The sequence below is a fragment of the Geospiza fortis genome, unplaced genomic scaffold (genome assembly GCF_000277835.1).
Source record: "Geospiza fortis unplaced genomic scaffold, GeoFor_1.0 scaffold405, whole genome shotgun sequence".
Taxonomy (NCBI): domain Eukaryota; kingdom Metazoa; phylum Chordata; class Aves; order Passeriformes; family Thraupidae; genus Geospiza; species Geospiza fortis.
This window is the reverse complement of record NW_005054415.1, coordinates 651,901-660,646: the sequence shown is the minus strand read 5'-3', so window position 1 is coordinate 660,646 and position 8,746 is coordinate 651,901. Positions and strand designations below refer to the sequence as shown.

Genomic DNA, 8,746 nt, shown 5'->3' with positions numbered 1-8,746 from the left:
GAAAGTTAAACACAACTGGTCCGGGGGCGGCGGGGAGGGCTGCGCTGCAAGATAATGGTAATTGATTGAATCAAAGTCGCAGAGCAGCCTTGTTTTTCCTCGCAATTAATTTTTTTTTTTCTAATTTTCAGACCGAAGTATCCGAAGAGCTCAGGTTGCGCCGAGCACATGCTGCACTAAAAGATAATAAGCACATGCCCTCTTCAGCTTTTTGGGGGAAATTCAGGCCAAGAAAAGGCACAATTAAAACGCACCCCCTTAAAGTTACGAGCACACAGCTCCAGACTCAGCAGAGCGTGCTCTTAAGGACAGGGAAAATCAATGGCCGTTTCAGGTCGCCAGGCTGTGTGTGCTGGCTACCAGCGACCAGCAGTCAATTTTGCCCACAAAGCCAGCAGATAGTGACACCAGAGAAAGGAGTTGTCAGGGGACTGAGTTGTGCAGTGTCCACACATTGGGCATTTCTGCAGCTCTTCTTTCTCTCCTGCTCCCCACCACTGCACCATACCCCACAGCTCAAGATAGATGTAGAGGAAGACAGAGATTGATGCCATTTGTATTTTTGTATTGGTTGCTTTGCAGGTTTAGTTTAGCCAGTTTGGATCTTTTTCACTAGCAACTTGCCAGCCAGAAATTTTTCTTCTCTTTTAAGGGGATTCCCCCTAATATAGCATTCAGGAGTAGTAATATAGTTTGTGTGGTTTGAGAAAATAAAACCTTTTAGTCTTTGGCAATTGTATCTGCAAGCAGTAAAATCTTATGTCAGCACAGCATGTAGAGTGCAGGATACCTAATAGCTAGTAAACCATTTAAAAAAGTCTTCTGCTGATCAGATATAGTGCTTAATGTATAGTGCTGTATCTTGCCCAGCACATAATTAGTATTGAGGGTGGAAAAGCCTCCCCCGTGGACCATGACACCACAGATCTAAACTGGCATTTTTTCCACACATTAGAGTTTTCTTTCTTTAGTGGAGGACATTTCTTTGCTTGTTTTAAAAATCATTCTCTAAGACTTAACAGACTGTATTGGCGCATTGTGTATCTTAAATGAACCTTGCAAGCTCTAGCAGTGTATTCTTCTTCCCATATAGGCACTGTGTAGGGTGGGCAGGCAAGCAGTATTGTAGTGCCAGAGAGATCAAACGTTGTCTAGGAAAAAAAACACCCAACCCTAACCTGGGAAATAAAAACTAACCAACCCACTTTTGCAGTGATTTTGTTGGATCCCATCCTGGAACAAGTGTATGTATGGATGTGCTAGGAAAATGAACGGGCCTTATTGAGGTAAGACACTGTGGTTATCTAATCATGAAGAAGTTGGGATTTTCACTAGAGCTCTGTCATGTTTTCCTCAGAATGGGAACAGAAGGTTTCTTTATGTGTGGGCCAGATTCATGGGGTTTCTTCCCAACTAGTGAAAGGGTGGAACATTTGCTGTCTGTTTGGGCAGGAGCAGGGTATCCTGATATCCTATCAAACAGATTAATAGGTCTCCTCTGCTGAAAGAGCTGGTAATCTGCCTTGTCATGACCACTGGTTATGAAAGGGACAAGTCAGCTGTGAAGAAAGATGACTTTCTTGAAGGAACCATGTAAAAATTTTGGCCTAATGCCAGCACAACCATTGCTGGTCAACTACGGCTCAGATTAGAGATTCCTTGTGTGGAAAAAAAAAGAGTTTTTTCTTTTTTCTTATAGGCTTGAGAGCCTACTGGGTTACTGTTGCCATCCTCTCCTCTTTGACATTTCTGGTTCCAGTATAATTAAACCCACAGCTGTAACTGGTCTTGTCTCTTTAGCCACTGTGGCATGACTGGCAGGTGACACTGTCCTTGTCTACCTCAAATACAGCTGGTGAGCTGCTCCTAGGCAGTCAGATGTTTTTAGACTAGGCCAGTGCTTGGTAGCACCCCATTCATCCTCCTCCCAGCCTGGCCAGTGTGCTTAGCTTGTCGATCTCAGAAGTGCTGACAGCAATGTGGAGAACAACTGCCAAAGCAAAAGTACTGTGAGGTCATTTGGATAGATACAAGTGAGTAAAATTCATGGAGATAAGGTGCACCCACTCAGCACCTGCCCACCTCTGTGCTCCGCTATGCTGAGGCCCATTGCTGCCAGCGGGGCTGCTGCCAGCCTGTGCTGGCATCGAGCACTCTCTGGGCTGAGCCACCAGCCCTGCCTGGGAGGGGTGTGGGCAAAGGACAAAACCAGCTTCTGCTGGAAAGATTTAAAAAATTACCCCTGTGCTGATGCAATGCTGAGTTTTGAGGTGTGAACCAGTCTGTAGGGCACTGGCAGTCACAGGCAGCAGGAGGAGCTGGCCTCTGGTGAACCAAGTCCTGAAATGAAAAGGGGGCAGGTTTGAACCTAAAAGTGAAACAAAGAGCAGGGCTGGCTGTGCTCTCACAGGCCCGGGCGCATTGGTGGCTGTTGGTTTTCCTGTGCTGTGTCACCTCCAGCGCGGCACAGGCACAGCCCAGCCACCGCTGTGGGACGGATGTGCTGCGCTCCCCATGCTGAGGTGGGACTGCTCTCCTGCCCCACCCGCGTGTGTGGGGGTGCAGAGGGGCCTGGGGCTGCAGGGGTGGTGAAGGGGAAGGCGAGGTGAGGCAGCACTCAGTGGTGGCAGGGTGGGAAGCAGGTGGCTGGCACCGTGTCAGGGACACAGCGGGGCTGGTGCCTCTGAGGATGGAGGGAAGGAGGCTGAGGGACAGTCCGCAAATACCAGGGTGAGTTAAGATACCTTAAAGACAGTAGTTTGCTGGGAAACAGACTTGTGTGCTTGTTTTGCCACATCCTAGCTTCTAAATGTACAGTGGGAGATAAAGGACACACTTTGGGTGAATTCTCAAAGCAGTGAAGGTAGGAGTAGTAACAGGGTAGCAGCTGCTTGGGAGGTGGCGGCAAGAGAGGAAATGTCAGCATGGAGGGAGCAGAAAAGGGAAGAATGGAGAGGGAAGCATCACCAAAATGATTTCTATCCCTTTGTTAAGAACTTGGGACATTTGTGAGTGAAACAACTGCTTTTCCTGGAGCATTTCTTTTTACCTACTTTTGCACAGGCCTGTGTGGCCATGCAGCCCAGGTCTTTTTCCATTCCTGGGTACGTGTTACACCTACTACCAAAGCATCACTAAGGTGTTAGCATGATTTTCAGGTGACTGCTCTGACAATGAGGTTGTTCTTGCCATATAATTCACAGAGCTTCGCTCAAGTCACAGCTAGAACACTATACCTGCCCTGGAGAATAAGGAGGAAATTCACCAGGTTATTTTAAGTTGATTCTGTGGAGGCCTGCAGGAATATATCTGAGTTAAACTCAAAGGGAAATGATCAGATTGGCAGCAGATTTCATCAGGTTTGTAGTTGCATTAGGAGCTCACATGAATCTTTAAAAATGTTTTAGAATTGAAAAACTTCAAGGTTTTGAGAAAACTTGTCACACAAAAATGATCAGTATGACTGTGTGTCTCATACAGGACAAGCAGGCAAGTTCAGTAAGGCATCAGGTAGTTTATGTTGAGGTAGCCATGTGAACACTGGAGCAGTGTGAATAGCCATTAAGAAGCATTGAGTTCTGCTTTGTCTTTTAGTTGTATTCAAGTGTGCAGGAGACTTCTGAAATTGTTCTTTCAGCTCTGGTACTGCCAGGTTTAAGGAGTGTTAACTGGGCAATAGTGCCTTTCTGAAGCACATAATCTTTAACTTTTCCCCCCTCACCTTTGAATGTGTGTTAAATTCGCCTAGGTCTTGTAATTTTGATGGTTTTTAGTTTTGGGATTTTTTTTCCAGAACTTCACTATGCGGGCAGCAGTCTCTCCATTGCCATGCATTGATGCTCTCTTTTATATTGCTTTTAAGCCCCCATTGTCCCTGGTCTTGGGTTTACAGAGCTGTGGACAAAACAGTTGGCAAGGAAAGTTAATGACTTCCGGAAGGGATAGACATGTATGCTCTGACCACGGAGGTGACAGAAGTGTAGAAAGGATGGAAAGAGGGTAAGCAAGGTCTTGAAATCGGGGAAGCTGACAGATTGTGTTCTAGAGGAAGGTTAGAGGAACAGGACTGGAAATGGGGGCAGAGGATGTGAGTCAGGGTGGGAACTGCCAAGAGAAAGATGAGAAATGTCAAAAAACTGTGGGGAGAGAGAGGAATAAACTGGTAAAAGGTAGAGTGGATCTGGAAGCAGCAGCTGAAGTGAAACACACAGGCTAAGATAGTTGACTCAGAAGATGTGGGAAATATAAGATGAAATTAACAACTTCAGCAGAGGATAATATCTTCTACTCTTAAAAAAAAAGTCCAAAACTTACTAGAAGGAAGAAATGCATCTACTTGATTTTACTTTCCTGTGCTTTTGGCCAAGCAGTTCTGCTTTCTTTTCCATTGATGGCTGTCTCATGACTTCCCTGAGACATTGTCATAGAAATAGACACAGAAAGCAAATGTCCTGCTTCTAGGAAGCATGGGCAGGTAGTGTCTTCTCTACCCAGTGAGAGATGGGCTGCCAGCCTATTAGAGAATTTTTTTTGGTAAAGCATCCTCAAAAAAAAAAGGTTACTGAAAATGACTGGTGACTTTCTTCTGGCAGTAAAAGACTTTGAGAAACAGTTTATATAGAGGTGATCTCCATATGTCCTTTCCAAACTAAATTACTCTGTGATTGAACCTTCTGAGGAAGAAGAAAATGGGAAGTTTGAGTTTTGTTTCTGTTGCAGGTTGAAAAGGCTTAATGAGTAGTGCTCTGTTCTAGCCAAGTTAGATGAGAACCAGGTGATTGACTTCCACAGGCAAAATAAGAATTCCTCAATCCTGACAGCAAATGTTGCTTGAGATCCTGGATAAATAATTCAATTAGTTCTGCAAGATGCCCTTCTCTTGGGTTAGAGTCAGCAACCATTTTAGGATGTCCCTCCCTTTGCAGGAATACCCATGGGTTTCCAGAAAGTGAGACAGGAAAAGGCACACATGCTCCTAGTGACGGCAGCTTGAGCTCATTACTCTGATTTTTAGATATGCTGGCATTGTCTCAACAGCCTGCATTCACATTTATGACCTTTCCAGACTGCTTATCTAGGAGAGAATGTGTGCTCAGCCTGCTCCAGTTCCATCTGAGCTTGAGCTCAGGGCCCAGACAAAGCACACCATGGCTTGGGCAACACCAGCATTGGACTCTCAAAGATGCACAGGCAAGACACAAAGTGGAGGTAGCTCTCCATGCAGATCGTTAACTTCTGGCAGTCCTGTTGGTGATCCCACTGTCTCTTGAGCTTGTCTGAACAAATGCATCAAAAATAACTCAACTATTAGTAAATTATTCCCTCCCATGAATGAGCATGTAGGTATTTTTTTAATGAGATAAAAGAAAATGAATCTTACTCTGCACCATCCTTATTAGTTTGCATTCCAATGAATTCCTTCACGTTAATTCATCTTGGAATGTTTTGGAAGATTTCTCAGCATCTACCAGTGCGTTTTGTGGGGCAGTCTATGGAAAGGACAGAACATTTGCTGAAGAGCCTTTACTGTATTTTCCCAATAGAATTCTCTACTCAGTGCTGAGGTTTCAAGAGGCTTTGAGTGAGCTGGTTGAGCCTTCTTTTGAACCCATCATGGATGTTTCTTTGTATTTTATTTCCTTTAAAGATTATGCCCTTCGTTATGACAACCACCTTTTGCCAAATGTGTAAGGCACTCCAGTACTTCCCAGCTTTTGCCCCATTTACCACCTTCCAAAAAGATTGCAGTGGCTGTATGACCACATGTCAGATTTTCCCTGGAGGGATCTCTGATTTCTTTTCAATCAGTTCATTTAATTGACCATGTTTACTTCCCTAGCCCTTGTGGCTCCCTGAGTGCAGCTATTCGTCAGAAGCTGGATCTTAAGCATCCTTTTCATGTTTTACCTGGAGAATTTCTTAAACCATCTCATCTGTTCTTGGCATTTGGGGCTAAGCCCGAAAGGGAAGCTCTCTCAATCAAAAGACTATCTAAATGGATAATGTGATACTTTGAGACCTGTAACAAGGAGGCAAATGTCCCAGTCCCACTGCTGTGGTGCTGATCCCACCAGAGCCAGGGTAGCTTTGAAGGCTTGTTTGGGCAAGGTTCCCAAGGCGGATGTTTGCAAGACAGCTAACTGAACTTGGTACACGTACCTAGCATACTGCTCAGATGTAGAGCCCAGGCATGATGCCCACTTTGGAAAGCAGCTTTGTAGTCTATATCTGCTTAATTTAGTCCTCAGCTGGCCTCCTGAGAATGGCTGTTCGCTGCATGTTAGTGTCCAAGAGCAGGAAGAGATGGAGGCAACTTTCATCAGAAAGAAGATGAAGTAACTTGGCACTCATTGGAGTTTGGAGGCTAAATTGCCTCTTAAAAGATCATCCTTACTGCTTGTCTACAGTTTCCAAGCTGTAAATAGGATGGGAAGAAGGATGCCTTTGTATCCTGTGTTCTCCTTTTCTAGATGTTGTCTTGGTGATATGAGCTTCCTTCTTCAAAGTCTATAAAATTGTGTTTGAATGCTTTTCATGCTCTAGTTTGGCATACAGCATAAGCCCAAGCAAACTGACCTGAGACAGGAAGGCATTTTCTTCTTCAGTGGCTTCTGTCTGTGTCCACTGCTCACATCTATATTAGCAAATACAATTTCTTGGGGAACATCCCAGAGCTTTTCTTTTCCAGAATATTTTTATTAGAGCAAAGCACTGTTACTGCCTAGAAAGTTTGGTCAGTTTCTTCCCCATCAATTTTTGAATCCCTGTTCTATTGCTTCCTTATGACATGTTTTATTCTGTCTTTTTAAAAATAAACATTCAGGGGTTGGACTAGATCTCCAGAGGTCCCTTCCAACCCTGGCTATTCTGTGAAACATAAGTCAGGAGTAATTAGAGAGAAATGTACCACATTTGAAGTATAAATAGAAGGAACTAAATGGTATGATGTGTCATTACAGTCAATGGTCAAATATCTGAATTTTAATCTTGAGATTTAAGTTAAATAAAAAGAGATCCTTTTAAATAACTTGACATTCCCTTAATGATCCATAATATGTAAATCTGAACGTTTGACTTCATTGCAATAATACAGCTAGTTTAAATTTTTATTGTTTTTAAGCCCACAGCCAGCAGGCTGGAGTAAGTTACTTGCAGCGTATTTTTAAAGTCCATATCAAAATATTAGCCATAACTGTCTGCTGTGTATAAAAAAAGGGGGGGGGATGTGTATGTTTGAAGTTTAATCATGCTTCTACTTATGCTCAGTCCCAGAGCAATCCTTTTTTCTGCTGCTGAGCTCAAACAGCTAGTAGCCAGGTTTGATCTGCTGCCCCATGGAGCAGTGCCCTATGTGAATTTGAAGTTTTCTCAACCCGGGAGGCCGGCAAATAAAGACTAGCCTCAGGTAGCCAGAGCTCTCCTTCCCAAAGCAGCTCCCGGGGCGCTGCCTGGAGCAGTCCTCCTGAAATTGTTTCAGGCAATTGCTACAGACTATCTGTACTACTGCCCCTCTCACCCCTCCTTCCCTCTCCTCCTCCTGGCATAAGGGAGGAGTTTTGGAGTCCAGGAGTCCTATTTGACTTTAATAAAATGAAGAAAAAAAATTTTAAAAAATAAAAAGCAGAGCAGTTTGTAGGGAACTGGCACAGACTGTGGAAACAGGAGCCACAGCAAGACAAAACCCAGTGGCCTTCAAAACTTTTTTCCCTTCTTTCTCACCACATGACTTGAAGGATGTGGACAGTAATTAAAGGACCCCCTAGCTCTTCATTTTCTGTGCCTGGTCCTTTGATCTGGTTCGTGTCGGGTAGCTATTTTCATTGTTCCTGTCTTTTCTTTTATTCTCACCCAGCCCCTTTGATGTGAGCAATGATGATCTTTAATTCCAAAATAGGAGATGGGCAGGATAGCAGTACTGGCCTTATATAATGCATCTTTCACATCTTATTTTTAAACTTGAGCATAATAGGTGTAAGTCAGAGCCTGGGGAGCATTAACCCTTTCCATGCAGAGGAACTGCTGAGGAGATTAAGAGCCTATCACTTTTGGTAATGTCAGTCAGGTTAATTTTCTGTACATGCCTACAGATGCATTTGTGAAAAAGATTATTATTATTATTATTATTTTCCTGCAAATATGATGGATCTCAAAATATAATCTGGAGGGAGTTTGTCCTAATTGTTCCCATGTGGGAAAAATGTGCTGAGAAAGAACAGTAAAGCTAATGCAGTTATTCTGACTGGCTTCACTTGGCAGCACAGTGGGAGTGAAGCATACTGTTTATTAGTGTATGTTAATAAACTATAAGGGACAAGCTGCAGGTGGTGGTTTATAAACTGTTAGCTCAGGTAAGATAGATGACAATATGGAGGTTATTAGTAACATTAGCAGGAGAGAAGGGCTGAAGGTTCTTAATGTTTTCTTGAAATCACAGAAGCCCAGCATGTCTCTGTGTGCTCCCTCTTCCTCACGGGACACACAAACCAAGCAGCTGCGCTGCAGCCAGGGTGGGTGGCACCATCAGATGTGGCTTGAGCAGGAACCCCTCTGCCAGCCACCTGGGCGGACAGTCCCCTGCCAGGCTGTGTGGGGTGACCCCCCTGTGCCATGCTTTGGGGGATGGCACATGTGACACCCCTGTGCCATGCTTTGGAGGGAGGCACATGTGAACCCCCCTGTGCCATGCTTTGGAGGGAGGCACATGTGACACCCCTGTGCCATGCTTTGGAGGGAGGCACATGTGAAC

The 8,746-nt window shown here is 44.3% G+C and overlaps 1 protein-coding gene across 3 annotated transcripts in view; it reads left to right on the top strand.

Annotated features, from left to right (window-relative positions):
- The window catches only part of ZNF423 (zinc finger protein 423), a 184,721-nt gene that overhangs the window by 50,842 nt on the left and 125,133 nt on the right, over nucleotides 1-8,746 (top strand). The window contains exon 1 of one of the 3 annotated variants that reach the window (XM_031061467.1): nucleotides 1,158-1,286. The exons of the other annotated variants lie outside the window; for them this stretch is intronic. The gene's annotated coding sequence lies outside the window, so the exon portion shown is untranslated. Of the gene's footprint in view, nucleotides 1-1,157; nucleotides 1,287-8,746 lie in introns of those variants that run through there. 3 annotated transcript variants of the gene reach the window in all.